The sequence below is a fragment of the Wyeomyia smithii genome, chromosome 3 (genome assembly GCF_029784165.1).
Source record: "Wyeomyia smithii strain HCP4-BCI-WySm-NY-G18 chromosome 3, ASM2978416v1, whole genome shotgun sequence".
Taxonomy (NCBI): Eukaryota; Metazoa; Arthropoda; class Insecta; order Diptera; family Culicidae; genus Wyeomyia; species Wyeomyia smithii.
In genome coordinates, this window is record NC_073696.1 from 189,572,705 (window position 1) to 189,592,474 (window position 19,770).

Here is a 19,770-nt window from a genome sequence, read left to right on the forward strand (position 1 = left end):
TCGATGTGGTACCGAAGTCGGCAAATCCACCCAACGTCCCCCAGCTGCGTCCCATCGAGAATTTCTGGGCAAACTTGAAGCGCAAGATCTATTTCAACAGTTTTGTCGCGAAAACGGAGAAGGAAATAATAAAAAAAAAACGAAGAAAGAGCTTAAAAACATGCCTACACGCATGTTTTCGTCCGCCATGGCGAATGTTCCGGAAGGCCGCACGCACGGACGTGATATTTTTCTGCGAGGAAGCTAACATGATTACCTTCCATGGAAAATATATCCAAGTCAATTATCTGTAGGGACAGTGGTAAATCGCGATTTCGCGGAAGCCGCGAATTCCGCGAAATCTAGCCTCGACCGCGAAATTCACAAAAACCCGCGAAATGCCGCGAAAGTAATAAAAAACAGCAACATTCTATGACAATCATGAAACATTTCGATTTGCAACCTATGAAAATCATGACAACCAGCAACAAGGACAAAGCTAAAGATTAATGGGCACCTAGATGACAATGGAAGGTCGTTTTCTACGCAACCAATCCTAATTGAATCCTAATTGAATTGAATCCTAAGTCCTAATTGAATTTTGCGATTGGTGACCTGCATGATCAAATTCCTGAGAGTGCAGCCATAAAATCCAAGATGCAATGGTATTAAAATTTTGGTAGGTATTCGAATCGCGGAATTTTCCCGGTTGGCAATTAAATATTCATCGATTTCCGGAAAATAGATACGGAACGCAGCGTGAGTCAGTATAACATGAGTAATACGTGCCTACCGACACCACAATATAACTTTTAGTTAGTAATACAAAGAAATTATGGATTGTGCGGTTAAATAACCGTCCATTAAATTAAATAAAATAGGGGAACTGCTCCATTATTCATCTCATTAAGCCGATATTCACGAAGAATGCACGGATTAAACAACAAATTTTAATGAAATCATTGAACAAATAAACAAAATACGCTTACGTGCTCTTATAGAATCGTTCAGTATTGTATATCTAGTAAACTTAGCTAGATTTATCCTGAATTTTGTAAAACAAACCATTCTGCACAACGCTTCCATATCCATCTCAAAACTTAAATCACTGCTCAATTACTCATCTCACGACGCCCCCATATTCATCACACTGTAGTGCACAGTTAATCATGAATGAATCACATTGGTGCTTATTACGGGAGTTACTTCACGGTGAAATCAGAGTGAAGTGAATGAAGTCCTATTACGGGACTCACGTAAGTGAGAAAAACGTCGCAAGGTGACATCTGCGGTGAAATCTGGGTTATCATGAGTGTCATATGAGTGAAGTGGAAACGGAAATAGCGACGTTTCGCGTGGAATTATTTCACGATTTTGAACGGTGAAATGATTCCACGAAGATGCCATAAGTCTTAAAGTTGATAGATTTGTGATCTTATGATAAATATTGGGTTTATTCTTCAGTAACGAAACGAATCAGAATTTGATCCGTGCCTTAAAGCGGTCAAATTTTCATTTTTTTTGCCCGATGAAAAAAATGCAAACTTGTTCCGGAAATTTCCGATACCGAAAAAATCATTTTTTTTGATGCCGAATGTCTTAGAAATGCAGAACACGTCAAGATTTGGTGATATCCAAAAATAAACTAAAAAATCGGCTTTCTGGGATTTAGAAATTTTTGAGCTGGGAAACAATCTCATTTCACTTCACTGTCAATCTCACTCCACGGAGGTGATTTTTGTCACCTCACTTGAGGTGGAATCGGGAATAGGTCTAAAAAAGTGAAGTGAGCGTGAGAGTGAAATATATTTCACCGTGAAGTGACTCCCGTAATAAGCACCATTATCATGAATGAACGTAGCCGCAGCCTGTCGTAGTAGGTTACCTAGATATCCGCTGTAGTTGTTTACGTGCAAATATGGTAACCTAGGTAACAACGGCAGTGCTGTTCAATTATGTCAATTATGTCGGAATAATTCAACATTTTCAGTATGATTTGTACGTATTAACAGTAACCGATTTGGCAACTTTTGATTCTCTTCAAGGCAGTGAAAACAGATGAAAATACATACAGTTGAAATTTAGGAATTGTAGAAATTCATCTCATATATTTCTGCTAATTCAAGCTGGTTTTTGCAAATTTGAGGTGAACGTTTCAAAGACTAAAGTATTCTTAGTATAGTAAGTGATTTTGTTAAGTGATTAAAATAAAAAATGGTCCGCTAGTGATGAGAAAAACTTTGGTTGGCTGCTGAACGAGTCCCGTTGTAGCCGTACAGAACAATGCGCGGATTTTGTCTTCGGAGGTAGGTGATTGAATTTAATGAGTTTTCGAGTGCAGATGGTTGACTATTATATCAAATTTAGAGCTTTTAAGTGAGTTTTCGAGGATTCTACTTTATGAGAAATCCAAAGTGAACTAAGAAGAATCCATTCCATGGATTAGCAGTACGATTTAGTTAGAAAATATGCGTTTTTTCTGTTTTCAATTGTGTTTTCATGTTGTATGAGATGAATATATGGGCTGAGATGAATAATGGAGCAGTTCCCCTAGTTGTTTCTTGGTTTCACCAGAGAAAAAACCACTTTATTCAGTATTTTCTGAAGAAAAAGGGTGCCGCGAAACTACCGCGAAATTCGAATATTTTCTATTTTGCCACCCGCGAATTTTCAACTTTTTTGCCGCGAATTACCACTGTCTCTAATTATCTGTTTTAGTTTTTTTTTCATCACCATCTGAAAAAAGTCCATTTTTTTTTACCGCAAACGTTAGTTGGACATATTTTCCTCTTTTACGTTTTTTGATTTTTATTTTACACCCGTGTGTAGCAAAGCTTCCTGAGAGACGTAGTATGCGGTCTGATGATGCGATACCTAAATAAAATTTGTAATTGCATTGATCGGCCTTTAACGAATACTAAATTTATTTTAGAAAATGTATTACACTATATTCAAACTATTGTATCGTCTTGAATGAGAGAGTTAATTCGAATTTACAATAGCATTTCAAATTTCATACTCATGCCTGTGACCAGTCAAAGTCAGTATGAACAGAATATTGTTGTTCCCAAGCCGCACAGCTGCGATATGCAACACTCAATAGAGTAATAAACTGTTGCGTGACTGCGAGTGCTGCACCTCCCACTATCTGCTTTCATCCGACACGAGAAGAATGTATCTTTGTGCTGCTTTGTTGCATTGCTGCTGCGATGGTCCAGTTTCACTGTTTGCCAACACGAAATAAGATTCATGTTTCGTACATTTTTATTGAATACGAAATAAATTCTCTTTGCGTCTTGTAAACTGAAGAAATGACATAACTTGAAAAAAGGCGGAGCCAATTAAAACATGAATGTAAAATGAATCGCGAACAGAAAGCTAGCTTGTGATTGGTTAGCCGCTGCTATTCTTATCATTTTGTAGTACATATTTTTTACTGGTTTGCAATTGAAAAGATATGCCATTATACAAAAGTTTGAGAAAAACATCACCTATAGATTATTGTGTTCTGAATCTGTTGTGTGTATTTGACAAGACATGTTTGTACGAGTCTACACCGGCCCGTTCACACTTCTCAGTTATGAAAGCGTACTGGTGATTGGTTGAATATTGCAGAACTAAACCAAAAGTGATTGAATTTCAACTAAGATTTCATTTATTTGCTATTGAGCAGATGTGTCAACTATTGCAACGCAAGTTTGGGGCAACCTTCACTTTTTAATCATTTTATTGGTGTTCAGAAACCGTTCAGTGGTAGTAACATAAAGGGGCTTATTTTCGTCACACTTTATACAGCGTGCCACTTTACTAAAGTGAGACGTAGTCCTACGTCAAAAGAGAGAACTCATCAACTACGATCATTCTCGAAGGCAATTATGCAACTAATGTAACAAACAGCTTCCTGTAGTTCTACGTCAAGCCATGATCGCGGGCTTTGCACACATCCCTTCTGATTTTTATTTATTACGTGATCATTATGCGTAGTAATTTGTATAAAAAAGCCAATTTTACGCGATTCAAATAACATCTAACCATTGTTCCATGTACCATAAATTACAAAAGAAGGAGGTTAAAGTGAAGTTGGTAATATTTTAAAGTGCCATTTTTCACCTAGGAAATATTATAAAATGTTGTTCAATTAACTAATTTTTTCAACAATTCTTTTAAAAAAGGCAACAAGCAACGATCGAAATGTCGAATTCATAGAAAATTGCTGTTCAGATTTTTATAGAGATACACCGAAAATCAAAATTTATTCATATCCTTAAATGACGATTTGTACAATGCGCACAAGGTGTTGAATAATTCTATTACTAATCCCTCGATTTACGATTTACTTAGCGAAGAACCTCTAATCAATCATCAAATAGGTATTTCTTGCTATCGTTATTATTTTTCGAAATATCCAATAACCTAGATTTTACTCGGACCCTTAGCGACATGAAGCCCATGTCCTTCAATTCAACCCGGCACAAGGAAAAAAACCCAAACCCTCTCTGAAATGTGGCTTCCCCCAGAAGAATTCTACAACAACGAACAACTGTCCGCATGTGAGCTTTTTATTATATCCGAATATTTTATTCTTGAGCTTCCATGCCCGGCAGTAAGCCCCGCCGCTCTGGTTTGGGTCTTTTGCGTCGTTACTTTTTCGTTCTGCACATGGCTGGCCGCTGCTGCCGTTTCCTGTCGACATAAATATTTCACTTTTATCATGCAAAACCAGCTGGCCGTGGTTGCCTTTGAAATGAGACGAGTTCAACTTGAAATAGGTTTATGCATACCTATATGGGTGATGCCAGAAGAGACAAACCAGGCCGGAACAATGGTCGAGAAGTTGGCTTTGCGGCCTCGTCCCGAAAACGATGGCCGTGCACAGCAACGACCGCATTCGGGTGCTGGTTGCTTTCCCCGTGGACAGCGGCGAACTGCCAGCAAATACTCACGGACATACTTATTGCACAGTGTGGAAACCGTAGACCGTGGCTCTGGATGCGCTCGGTATGCCAAGCGGAACGACCGTCGGCAAAAGGCAGCCGCTTCGCCTGGCTGGCAGATCCTGACCGGGTAAGAGCAATGAATTCATGTACACCACGTGTAAGCCGCATGGCGCCATGGAGAAATTCTATCGTTGTCAGGGGAAGCGATGAATCTATTATTAAAATCCCCTTTGGATATTTGGCGGTTAAATGTTAACTCAAGAAATTTTGTACAGAGAGGAACCTCATCAGAGGGATCATAAGAAGAAGGAGAGAAGAAAAGTTTGGTGTGGCATAATACACATGCAAACTGAACTATTGAACTACCAATATTATCTATTCTTAGAGCTCTGTATCAGTGAAAGGGAACGGACAGATGATTGGGGATTAGTTTCGGAAACCACTTGGAATACGGAATCATCGGAAGCTGAGTGTTTTCTCATGCTTTATGAGCATCTCAACGTACGGAAGCAGTCAATAACATCATTTTTCTAGGTTATTGGATTCAGGCTGTGCCGCACAATCGATCAGTTTCCCAATTCAATATAAAATAAATGTCCGATCATTTTTATCCGCCCCGTTGCCGAGCGATGGCTGGTAATTGAGTCACATTTCTTCTTTTCCATTATCTCTTTACATCACCAGCTCGGAGTACTCGTAGTATCAAAAGTGCCATCGAGAGAGTTACGACAGCGAGCTTGCTCGGACCCGATCGGAGGAAGGTTATTGTCCCATCACTCGCCTGTCACACGCCTGTGATGACCAATCGGAAAGGATTTTCCTGTTCGTTACCTGCTGGGCTAGTAACAACGGTGGTTCGCTCGCCGGGAAACAAGTTGGCAAGGTCACGGGCGTAACTTTGTTCTTTATCACTGTCGCCAATCTGAAAAAGGATGAAAAGAGAAAAGTTGATCCGCGTGAGTTATAATTTAGTTATCGTTTATGACTGGTGCGTAAAATGTGATGTTTGCTCCGATAGAACGTCAAGGATTATTATCTCATTGGGTCTCCGTTAGAATACTCCGAAAGGTAATGCGATTAGCTTGTTTGATATATACCACACACGATGAAACGACTAACAAGAATGAGAGTGCAAGATTTCTCTCCGTAATTTTCAGCCGATAATCTTTTTGTTTGTGTTACTGTTCCACACGTCGAAAATTTGGCAGCCTTTAGGTGCTGGATAAATAAACCAGTAATCGTATGTTTCGGTTGAATAAACATAAGGTCAAGTTTCAAAATCAGAAAATAGTAGCTGGGATTTGTTTTGATTTACTCCGGCCACTAGAAATAACGTGCAAACCAATTTGTATATACTACTTTCTATAAATTCATCGGACGTTCATCGGTCAAGTACATGGCATTGTAAACAGTAGCGCTTCGCCAGTTATAACTATTCAATGTGCAAGATTTTCTCCTGGCAAAATTCATTAACGTAGGCCAGTGGTAGCGATCCACTTCCGACACTGACAGCTTTGTTGCGCTTTGAACGAAGAGTGATTTTTGACAGTCGAATACAGCCAGCAGTTGACGGGTTGGTAACGGACCGCAACAACGTCAGACGAGCAGAGATGAGATGGAACAAGACGCCAATGCTGCTGTCAACGGCGTTGAAAGAAAGAAAGAATATGTACATTTATCTCGTCACTGGTAGCGTGAAGAGCAGCTGCAAAAAAAATATATATATAAAAAACGTTACCGCTTTCGTTGGAATGAAAATAAATGGATAATGAAGAAAGAGTCGGATTCAGGCTAGCGAATTTCGCTAGTACTTAGGGGAGAAAAGATAATAAAGGAATAATTCAAAAATACCAAAGCGTCTTGTTCGGTATATATTGAGCTAACACATGCGCCTTAAAAATATTTAGGCGAGTGCGATTGTTTCAATGTTATATCATTCTTTGTAGTTCGGAACATTCGTATATTACATAACGTGGAATTTGGAAATTTTTAATACCCTTCATTCCCATGTAATGCAATTTTGCATGCAAGAATCTTGTGAAGATGTGGTGATATCGGGTCGAAATGTTTTTTGTTGTCGAAAGGGATAGTACTGGTTTCAAAGATAAACTCGTTAAGTCGAAATTAAAAAAAAACTATTCGAGTGTACTTTAAAAAACAAGAGAATACACTTTACCCTTTTGTATCCTAAATTAATCAGAACTTTTGCTAATACTTGATTAACGATTTTGAAGTATATGAAATACCGTTCCACATTAAAAATTAACCTGAACTGCAGCCTTTTCCTTGGTGCTGAAGAAAAAGAGGATTTAAATAGTCGTCCTCGATTAGGCACTTCAATTTGATTATTGAAAGAGTTTGCCAAATCAGTTGCTTTTCACCTCGAAAATATAGAGAAAAATCACCTCCGACTGATAAGTAAACCTCAATACACATCTTTATGCATTAGGTGAGCACTAAGTTATTTCTGTTAAGAATAAAGTGGCGGTTTTTGATGCTATCTCAAATAGTACCATTTTTCGAAGTTTGCAGAGCAGAACTGTTGGTCTTTGACCATGTGCCTTAGTAGTAATAATTGGTCGGCGCAATAGCTGGGGAATATGGCGGGTAAGGTAGGACATCCCATTTGCGTGTTTCTATGTAATTTTCAACGATATTGGCAGTATGAGACCGAGCGTTGTCATGCAGAAGAATCACTTTTTCGTGTTCTTATATAACCCAAAGAGTGCATTACTGGCTCACTAAGTCGATCATGCTAAAAAAAGCAAGTATTAAGCGACAAATTAGATGTCGAAATCGGCCTTTCAACAAGGCTCAATCATTTTCAATAGTAAAATAGTTCGAATGATCAAACTATGATTTTCTGCATTTGGGTGGGGCATCAATGATTTTCCCGTCGATTGCTGTAAGAATGCAGGAAGCCGGTTGGAAACAGACTGAGCTTTAAGCTTTTGAAAGTAGACAATTTTCGTGACACTCTCGATGTTTTCGGTTTTTAAATTTGTACTCTTTTATATGTTGTCGTAAGTCGTTATTCTACGTCAAATACTACAAGGTATCCAGCCCTAGGGTTGTATGAAATGGTGACGTGGGACTATACACTGTAATTAGGGGATTTTTTGTTGCAAAATATACAGAGTCTGCAGACAGAATCAATGTGTTTGCTCAGCGACTGTATGTATTTTTATTTCCAGCCTCCCCTGGAATTTTTGAAATATATTGAACAACATTGGCGATATTATGCCTGTAGTATTTTTTGTGTGCAGACAACATGTATTTGATAAGGCACAAGCATATCGTGCTTGTTGAAGAAGCACCAAGAATTTCTCGTAATGCGCCAAAGTCAGAGTTAACTCTATATCCTCAGAAACTAAATCCAGTAAGACTTACGTTATCATAATGAATGGTTTTGTCTTATTTAACTCTAATAAAATCTAATTTATAAAATGGATCTTAGTTTCAAAATAATATGGAAGCCCTTACAAAGGTTTATTGATTGACAAACATAAGAAGATATGTTAAACAAAATTATTAACAACTTCCAGCAAAAAATCGTAGCAATCAATAATTCCCCTTTTGTTTTTTGCTTGACAGTTTTTTTCATTTACCTACAACTACATATATATATATATATATATATATATATATATATATATATATATATATATATATATATATATATATATATATATATATATATATATATATATATATATATATATATATATATATATATATATATATATATATATATATGTATATATATATATATATATAGATATATATATATATATATATATATATATATATATATATATATATATATATATATATATATATATATATATATATATATATATAAATATATATATATATATATATATATATATATATATATATATATATATTCAAAATTGTTATATAAATTTTGAAACGTAAAAAGAGATACTGAATGAATCTTAGTAAATCAACCAAAAAATCACAAGCATTCGCGGGCTCTTACTCTTCTATGAATGTGTGTATTTGGGAATTTACTCAAGATTATTTAGTGAATACCGAAGATAAAATTAAATAATATCCGTTGCAAAAAATTACAATTCTTGTTGAGTAATTCATGGTAATCATATTTATGAGATAGATAAACTTTCAATCACCATCGGCAGCAACATTGCAGTTTTTCCTCAATTGTACACGAATAGGAACGTACGAACAAAAGTGTACCCTGCAATACGAATAGTACCGCTGCAGTACGAATAATACCGCTGCAGTACGAATGAGAAGTGTACCGCTGCAATCATAGACGACGAGAGACCTGCGGCTCTTTACTTCACTGGTACTGTTGCTTTTACCGGCATATTTTCTTTCAAGACATCAGTTTTTATTAGGTTCTGAAAGCAGGTTTAAAAATTGTTTAAGAATTGGTTTTGTTTCAAACTTTTCAGAAAACTTTTACCTTCGAGACATCATATAAGTCTAAGCTCATGGAAGCAAAAATAAATTGACCTATTGGGACGGGGAGATTCTATCAATTTTTATTTCGATATTGATAAAGAGAATATCAAAGGGTACGGATGGTGTCCATTCACGCCGTCTATGCTAGGAATGCTCGCATGTAATTGGTTCATTGTTCGTGTAAATTTGTCATTGAAAGTTTTTATCAATTTTACCGCTTAGCAATGAAATTATAGTGATAATAAGCATATTACAAAATTGTTATACATTTTATCTATCCAACAACATATTGGTTTTTGTTATCCATCATGTGGTTATGCTGTTATTAACGTTTGAAATCTGACGCAACGTTTGCCAGTTTCATTTCCAATTTTACAGAATGCATCTCAGTATAGTAAACAAAAACGTAGTCAAAACGATGTCAAAACGATGAAGAAGCGTTAAAAACATTTCGTATAGTGACATGCGTTGAATTATTCAGATGCATTCAAATAAAATTTGATAAAAAGACAACCAGTTTGGCCGCAACTAATGCCTGTTGAATTACTTCCTTTTTCTTCAAAGAAAGCAATTTCCAACATCTCTCAACTCAACTTCTCTCTCTGTCGAAGGAAATCTACAGAAGGCAAACCGAATGAAAGTTTCTCCATTTTTTCAATCCCATCAATCTGCGAAGTGTAATATGGTGCCCACATTACAGCTGCTGATTTCACAGTGGGTAACGTATGCGTTAAAAAATGGATTTTTTTCGGATGGTGGTAAAAAAACAACTAAGACAGATAATTGAGTTTGATAAGTTTCTCATGGGAGGTAAACATGTTAGCTTTCTCGTAAAAAAATTCTACGCCCTTGCGTGTGGCCTTAAGGCAGTTAACCGGAACATTCACCGGACGAAACTATTTTTAATTCTTTCATCGTTTTATTCATCAATTCCTCCTCAGTTTTCGCGATAAAACCGTTGGAGTAAATCTCTCACTTCAGGATTTGCCAAAAATCCTCGATGGGACGCAACATGGGGACGTTGGGCGGGCTCCCCAACTTGGGTACCACATCGATATTTAGCCGCTCCATCTCCTTTAAGAGCCAGTTCGCGAGAACCGCAACCACCTTTACAAGGGAGGTTGTATCGAGGATCTCCGATCGGACTGAAACTTTCGTGGTTTGTTTATCTATATAATAGAACAATGTTTTGCATAATGTCAGATTTTTTGAAAAGGGGTAAGTGGGGTAAAAAAGCACGTCAAAAATTAATGTCCAAAAATTGCTAAAAACGTAAAATTGTTATAACTTTGTCTAAACTGAATCGATTGTCATGAAAATTGGCATGTTTATTCTACTCTATAAAGGCAACAAAATGAGTGTTATTGTAAGTTGCTATCGAGAGTACATGATGAGATATTCGTATTTTTCTAAAAAAATAAGGTGATTTTTACACCAGTTTTTCTCTTGCCAACAGATCTAGGATTAAAATCCAAATAATATGTTTTGTAGTGCAACTTAAGAGCTTTCATTAGATATATTCAAAAAATGCGCCGTTATAAAGATGCCTGAGAAAATCCATTTTTTCTATAACATGTTATTGGCCATCATTTCGAACCCATTGTGCGAGAAGCGAAACTCCGTTTCGTGTTATTGTTCTTCCATTTAGCTATAATTTTCAGGTTATTTTTGTTTATGCACTAATGCAATAGTTTGCAAAATATGAAAGGAGAAGGGGTTTGTGGGGTAAACAGGCCCTTCAAAATCTCATATTTAGAAACTGCTCAAATTGTGAAAAAATTACTCTCGGCTTACATTCGAAGTTACACGATGGAATGAGAGGTTATTTTTGGAGCCAACAAGAGAATGAACGAATGTCAACAAAACCACGTGATACTTTTTGTTGAGCCTTTTTTTAATGTGCCCTTTAAAGAATTAAGTTACAATTAGAAAAAAATTTCACCGGAAGATGCTCATAAAGGAATGATTTCAAAAGTACACCCTTCTGCAGGAATAAGGCAATTCAAACCGGAAATGAATTTATCGGTAGAACAAATAAAATAGTTTTTCGCCCACTTTTCTACGTTATATAGGCAAATATATAATAAACAGCAGGTTGAGTTCCGGATCGGAATGTAGCACCAAGGCTTTGCTTTTTTAAGCTTGAGCTAATACAAGTTAGTGAAGATAAAGCATTGATGAATGTACGAGAACGTCATGAATATTGGTTGGTAATAATGAATCAATCAATTCTAAAACATTGATTTTCATAAGGTTTTTTGCTGATACCAGAGCCACAAGAAAAAATGCATTCTTTGAAAATGCATTGAGTGCAATTACTAATATGCTAGACGATTAGATTAGATGATGATAATACAGATTTTAAATAAAGATACTGAAATATAGATTTTATTTGGTTTTATACTACATTCGACCCCTTGGTTATTGAATTATTCAAAGGCCATGTTAAAAAAAAGTTTAACAAAAAGTATCGCAAGGCTTTGTAGGCATTCATTCTGCCTTTGTTAGCTCCAAAAATAACCTCTCATTTCATCGTGTAACTTTGGAAATAAGCCGACTTTGCGGTTCAAGCAGCTTCTGAATACAAGATTTTGAAGACCCGGTTTACCCCACTAACCCCATTTTCAAAAACCTAAATTTCTGCAAACTTTTGCATTAGTGCATTAGTGCATAAAGAACAAGGACACAAAACCGGAGTTTCGCTTTTCGCACAATGGGTTCGAAATGATGGTCAATAACATGTTATAGAAAAAATGGATTTTCTCAGGCATCTTTATAACGGCGCATTTTTTGGATATATTTAATGAAAGCTCTTGAGTTGCACTACAAAACGTATTATTTGGATTTTTATCCTAGATCTGTTGGCAAGAGAGAAACTGCTGTGAAAATCACCTTCTTTTTTTAGAAAAATGCGAATATCTCATCATGTTTTCTCGATAGCAACTTCCAATAACCCTCATTTTGTTGCCTTTATAGAGTAGAATAAACATGCCAATTTTCATGACAATCGATTCAGTTTAGACAAAGTTATACGTTTAGCGTTTTTAGCCATTTTTGGACATCAATTTTTGACGTGCTTTTTTACCCCACTTATCTTTTTTTTAAAAAATCTGACATTATGCAAAACATTATTCTATTATATAGATAAACAAACCCTGGAAGTTTCAGTCCAATCTGAGAACCTCGAAACAAGACCTAGTTGCGGTTCTCGCGAACTGGCTCTTAAGGATCGCTTCGAGTAGTGGGCCAACGCCGGTCCGGTTAAAACACCGCGTCTTCGGCCTTTTGGTATTTCTTGATAAATGCCGCAACTTTTGGTAGGCACTTCGTACTATAAATTTCCATGTACGAGGCCAGTCTGGAACGAAAGAAGAGCAAATTCGAAATCCCCTTCTCGTGTTAAATACGAAGTGCCCTGCCAGTCGTTGCCATCCAGGGTGCGACAGGTCTCGTCGTTCATCACCACCGCCACGTCGTGAGTTACCGAAAAAATCGACTTGACCATCTTAATCAGGCGGTGCTGCTGCATCGTTGCCTGCAGCTCTGAGACCAGTCTGTGCGGCAGTCAATGTTCTGTTTGTTGTGCAATAGTGCCAAGATGCTGCAGGGACGGGCGTATCCGGTGTCCAAGAACTGCCGTACGATGTCCTTTTTCGATGCGACGGAGTACTGTTCTTTGAACGCGCACACTTCTGAACGGAGTAGCTTCACTGTTTCTGCCATCACGGTTAGAGTTCGACTGATAGAGCTGTCAATTTTTTTCTACTGACTCATGGGTTAATATGATTGATGCTGCATGCGTAGTTTCGTCAGTGCCTGTGAATGTAAATCTGCAATTTTTGTCCATTTTTTTAACGCAAACGTTACAATGATTTTCATGAATGGCCATCAGTCATGCTTGTCATTCTCCTCAGTATGTGGAAAGAGCGGACAAAAAATTCACCACGCACTTCCCTTCCAATATGTGCCTGCGTGTAGCAATGCTCTCACCACACTGCTTCTTTCTTCACTCCAAAGTATCTCAGCCAACTTACAGAGAGACAAACAAACTTCAGCTCATCCCACATCTGATAGAAACAAGAGGGGTGAACCACTCTACAGAGAATACCCAGAAGTACACCACAGTGTTCACTGGCGAGTAGTCCGGAAAGTAAAAAAAAACCTACCGGGTGTAGTCCTCGTGTTGCTACCCCGCGAAAACGAATTCGACATAAGTAAACTCGACCGGCACGAGCAACGCAGTCTTTTTTTTTTTTCTACTAATCCATTTTCCTCTTCTGCCATGCTCAAGCAATAAATTGTAGAAAGCACCGCAGATAGCTCTGCTGTGTAATAATTCGTTCTCGTCGTTCTCTTCTAGCATGTGCGTTGATTTGCTCTTTAGTGTGAAATCAGTTGTTTCCGCAGTGCGAGTATGTTCTCCTGCACTCCAGAGATTTTATGAGGAGAAAAGAAAAGCTTGCCATTAGTAACGTTAGTTGACGATTTGCACGATCAATGATATTGGCTCGGTGTGGCCCAAAAGTCAATTTTTCGTCAAGCAACACGTCACACCTTGACGGTAATACTACCTCCTTGAAATGAAATTACAACACATTTCTTGAAGCTGATGATTAACTAGTTTTTTCAACACTAAAGCTCAGAAGTATTAAATGATAATTCTTGCAGCTCTCAAATCATCAGCGTAGAGTAGCCTACAACTTTTTCCAAGACGAGTCGCGACATCATAGATAAACAACAGAATGAAGGTGGTCCCAGATTACTTCCTTGGGGAACATCGAATGTGCTTGTAAATCGTCGGTATGTATAAGATGGGAATCTGACGCTCAGCACTTTGTAACATAAGTTTTTGTCACAGAATGACATATCTATCTGTCTGATAGTTCGAGAAAAGGAAGTTTTTTTTCTCATTTAAATTTTAAATGACAAATTTTCTCAGTGACGACTGGTCTGGTTTGAACTTTCTAAGTAGTTCTGAAAGGTTTTAAAAGATCGAGTTAGATCAAAAGTTAGGTATGAAAACATAACACAATTTAATCGACCTTTTTTTATTTGAATGAAACATTGAAAACACATGGCTTAGCAAAATGAGCATTTTTTCACAGATGGAGAGATTTTTTAGACCCAGGGAGTTATTTTCTAAGAAGGTGTATGCATTTGGGCGCAGGTTTTATTCAAAGCATTGTGGAATAAAAAGAAATAATGTCTCAAAAAAATATACACCGTTAACACCGACTAAAAAAATCGGAAATAAACACTTAATTTTATTTTGAAAAGAAAATAGTTGAATTTTTCCTTTTTTCAACTTGAAGTTATTACCTACGCATATTCAAAAAAGTCTAGGATGGAGAAATAAAAGTCAAATTTTTTATGAAATTTTATTTTTAATTTCTGATTTCATAATTTTTTAAAACTTTTGTCATTGAATAATTTTAAAAGATTCAGACAGTCATTTTAAATCAAAAAGCTTTTAGTAGTTAGAATTCTAAATGCATCGGGTTTCGAGTTGTTTTGAATTTAGGTTCAATTTTTTTTAATATTCACGAAAATACACGTTTTTCCAAATTTGTCGGTGGTTCTCCAGCTCATTGAAATGTATGACCATTCTTATACAATTCATTCTTTGACAACAGGATGGTTCTGAAGAAAAGAGTTAAAATGTTCCAATGAATGAATTTATTCTCAAATTAATATATGAATGATTAATCTAAACATATAAAAATGCAGCTCTGTCTGTCTGTCTGTCTGATCCATATAGGCTTGGAAACTACTGAACTTTGTGTACAGGGGTTTTAGGGGCCGGAAAAGGTGACTAAGATACTTCGCGACCCCTCCTTCCTCTAGAAGGGAGGGGTCCCATACAAATGAACCACAAAGTTCGGCACATCTCGAAAACTAACCAAGCAAATTTGGCAGGTGGATGATTTTAGGGGTAACAAATATATCCATAATGGTTTGACACCCCTCTCTCTTCTACAAGGGCGGGGTCCCATACAAATGAAACACGAATTTCACACAGCTCGAGAACAGATCCACCGAATACAACCAAATTTCGCATGTGAATGTTTATAGAGGTAACGAATATGTCCATAATGGTTCGGCACCCCTCCCTCTTTTGTGAGGGAGGGGTTCCATACAAATGAAACACAAATTTCTGCTTATCTCGAGAACTAACCAACTGAATGGAACAAAATTTGGCAGGTGATTGTTTTTAGGGGTAACAAATATATACATTATGGTTCGACACCCCTCCCTTTTCTATAAGGGAGGGGTCCCATACAAATGAAACTGAAATTTCGCACAGCTCGAGAACCAATCAAGCAAATATAACCAAATTTTGCAAGTGAATGTTTTTAGGTGAAACAAACATGTCCATAATGTTTCGAAACCCTTCATTTTTCTGGCATGTCTCCAAATACCATTTCGAAATCCAAGATGGCGACTTCCAGTTTCTGAAAAACAGCGGCAAATTACCAAATACCACCCAATATGGGTATTTCCGGGATTGTTATGATGCACTGAAGCCACAAATCGACCTATCAACCTCAGACAACATTTTGAATTGTAAGATGTCGACTTCCGGTGTCTGGAAAACAGCCGAGAATGACCAAATACCACCCAATTTGAGTGTTTCTTAAACCAGAATGTCGCCAAGAGGCCAGAAATTGTTTCCAAATGCCATTTTGAAATCCAAGATGGCCACTTCCGGTTACTGAAAAACAGCGGCAAATGACCAAATACCACCCAATATGGGTATTTCCGGGATTGTTATGATGCACTGAAGACACAAAACGACCTCAGACAACATTTTGAATTGTAGGATGGCGACTTCCGGTGTTTGGAAAATAGCCAAAAATGACAAAATACCACCCAATATGGGTGTTTCTTTAGTGTTAGTGTCAGTACGATCGTAGCGCTAGCCCCGAAATTGTCCTGTACCCTTAACAGTTGGCTGCGAAGTCTGTGTATAATAAACAGAAGGTCGAGTTCCGATACGGAATGTAGCACCAAGGCTTTGCTTTGCTTATGAGTGTTTCTTCAACCAGATTGACGCTCAGAGGCCAGCATGTTCCAAATGCAATTTCGAAATCCAAGATGGCGACTTCCGGTTTCTGAAAAACAGCGGCAAATGACCAAATACCACCCAATATGGGTATTTCCGGGATTGTTATGATGCACTGACGACACAAATCGACCTATCAACCTCAGACAACATTTTGAATTGTAAGATGGCGACTTCCGGTGTCTGAAAAACACCCGAGAATGACCAAATACCACCCAATTTGAGTGTTTCTTTAACCAGAATGTCGCTCAGAGGCCAGAAATTGTTACCAAATGCAATTTCGAAATTCAAGATGGCGACTTCCGGTTACTGAAAAACAGCGGCAAATGACCAAATACCACCCAATACGGGTATGTCCGGGATTGTTATGATGCACTGAAGCCACAAAACGACCTCAGACAACATTTTGAATTGTAAGATGGCGACTTCCGGTGTCTGGAAAACAGTCGAAAATGACCAAATACCCCCCAATTTGAGTGTTTCTTTAACCAGAATGACGCTCAGAGGCTAAAAACTGTTTTCTAATGCCCTTTTGAAATCCAAGATGGCGACTTCCGGTTTCTGAAAAACAGCGGAAAATGACCAAATACCAACCAATATGGGTATTTCCGGGATTGTTATGATGCACTGAAGCCACAAATCGACCTCAGACAACATTTTGAACTGTGAGATGGCGTCTTCCGGTGTCTGGTAAATAGACAAAAATGACAAAATACCACCCAATATGAGTGTTTCTTTAGTGTTAGTGTCAGTAGGATCGTAGCGCTAGCCCCGCAATTGTCCTGTACCCTTAACAGTTGGCTGCGAAGTCTGTGTATTATAAACAGAAGGTCGAGTTCCGATACGGAATGTAGCACCAAGGCTTTGCTTTGCTTATGAGTGTTTCTTTAATCAGATTGACGCTCAGAGGCCAGAATGTTCCAAATGCAATTTTGAAATCCAAGATGGCGACTTCCGGTTTCTGAATAACAGTGGCAAATAACCAAATACCACCCAATATGGGTATTTCCGGAATTGTTATGATGCACTGAAGCCACAAATCGACATCAGACAACATTTTGAATTGTAAGATGGCGACTTGCGGTGTCCTGAAAATAGGCTAAAGTGACCAAATACCACCCAATATGAGTATTTCCGGAACCAGAATGATGCAAGGTGCTAAAAATTGACCTCAGACACCATTATGAATTATAAGATGGCATCTTCCGGTTTCTAAAAAAACGGCCAAAAATGGCCGATTTCCATACAATATGAGTATCTTCGGAACCAGAATGATACACAGGAGCTAGAAACGACCACAGACACCATTTTGAATTCGAAGATGGTGACATCCGGTGTCTGAAAAACAGCCGAAAATTACCAAATAATACCCAATATGGGTGTTTCTTAAACTAGAATGACTGTCTCCAAATGCCATTTTAAAATCCAAGATGGCGACCACTTTTAGTTTCTGGAAAACAACGAAAATTACTGAAATGCACCCAATATATTTCCGGAATAGAGGTGATGTACAAAAGCCAAAAGTCGGGGATGTTGTCATTCCGATAAAACCAATCATTTCAAACGATATAAATAAATCGGAAGGTATCAATGAATTCGAAATGTTTAAAATTATTAAATTAAACAATAAAATAGGCGGGACGAAGTTTGCCGGGTCAGCTAGTTTAAAAATAAAAATCTCTTCACGATGATTTCCAATATTTTGACTATAATTATCACAATTTGATTTAACCTCAATAGAACCCTGAAAAGCGTATTCTTTTTTGTTTGTTTTATCATCTCAGGTAAGAAATATCCTGCGTCCGCTATATGTGTTACAAAAGATGATTTTCGTAATTGTATTAACTTTTTTCAACGAGAGTTTCTTGTTTCGACTAAAGGCAAGTAAATCCAAACAACTGTTATACATAACCAGCGCAGAACTAAAAAGGGGCTTAGGAGTGAAGTAATCTGTGGAAGTCCCCTTTTCATTTGTTAAAATTTCAATCAAAGAAGGCTTATAGAAAGATTGTGTTAAAATTGTGACAAGTGTCAATTACATCGTCAACGCTATTTTTTTTTTCAATATTTAATTCTTAATGTTTAGAAGCGTCAGATTGACGAGCTCAGTGATGGTTGTTTTATTCCTTTGCTTGTTCTTGATGAACTTCTGATATGAAAAACAATATCTCTCCAATTCCATTTTGCATTGCAATTTCTACATTAGGAAAAGTCGATCGCAAAATATTTTTCAAAATAAAATCATGCAAAAATGTCTCGACTGGTTCATTCGGTAATTTTTCAAACTTTCTCTCCACAGTAGATTTGACAGTAGATGATTAGTGTGATAGAGTGTTTTTCCTCTTTTTCGCACGTAAAAGTGCGTATAGAAATGATGCGAAATTTTCCATGGATTGGTATTGGTAACCAAAGCATAAAGTAGACACGATGATTTGTTGCATCGGTGTTTTTGTGATTTGTGAGTTATGAGAAGCAAACTTTTGTGAAGGTCATGACCTCCTTGCCCGCCACCCGCTCCCAAATCCGTCTATGTACATAAGTTCTCGATCACAATTCTGTTTTACATGTAACTCACCCAGAGAAAAATCGGTTCGTTCGTTGATTAAATGGTTCGAAGTTCAAGCTAAATCATAAGGTCTCGAGTCACGAGATGTTTGTTTATTTTCAATAAATGTAATTCTATTATTAAGCGATCCTCTGACGAATATTGGTTAACTATACTCAAATGAGGCATGTTTGTGTAAGGCTACTGATTTACGTATTATTTTCAATCAGTTGTCCGAGCTCTAGTATTTTATTGTTCAGTGAATTTTCACGCGAAATCGGTAAATTTCAAAACATTGGTACCTATTTCTAATTTAAATGTTGCTTTCGACAAGAAGACAAATAATTACTCCACAGATATTTGGACCTAGCCTTATTTTTTAAAATTGGTATACCAATGCTTTAATCGGCGAAATCTTTGCAAAATCGTATCTCATATTGATTCCCTGACTTGAAAGAAATATAAATTCAGAAAACAGTTTCAACCACATTTTCAATAGTAGATAAAAAGCATATATATATGTTTGTTTTAAATTTTGACCGTGTAAAATTTATATTATTTTGAAATTGTTGCTAGACAGAGCAAACATATTTTTTATTTTTTATGTGCCTAATTTAAATCAGAAATGCTCTAAATGAGTACAATTTCTACGTGTAGCCGTTTTCGAGATTTTCCAAGATGAAATATCTTATTTTATTTTCATCAGTTTCATTCCAATCAAAAAATATCGTTTCACATATAATTTTAGTATGACTTCGCTTGGAATGATTCAGAGCTGTGCTTCGGGGCGTCTC

At 37.1% G+C, this 19,770-nt stretch overlaps 1 protein-coding gene across 4 annotated transcripts in view; it reads right to left on the reverse strand.

Annotated features, from left to right (window-relative positions):
- Nucleotides 1–19,770, reverse strand: part of LOC129726723 (limbic system-associated membrane protein-like) — a 113,686-nt gene that overhangs the window by 66,270 nt on the left and 27,646 nt on the right. For 3 of the 4 annotated variants that reach the window (XM_055683746.1, XM_055683747.1, XM_055683743.1), the window contains exon 2: nucleotides 5,748–5,838. The gene's annotated coding sequence lies outside the window, so the exon portion shown is untranslated. Of the gene's footprint in view, nucleotides 1–5,421; nucleotides 5,681–5,747; nucleotides 5,839–19,770 lie in introns of those variants that run through there. The other variant, XM_055683750.1, reaches the window with a different exon arrangement.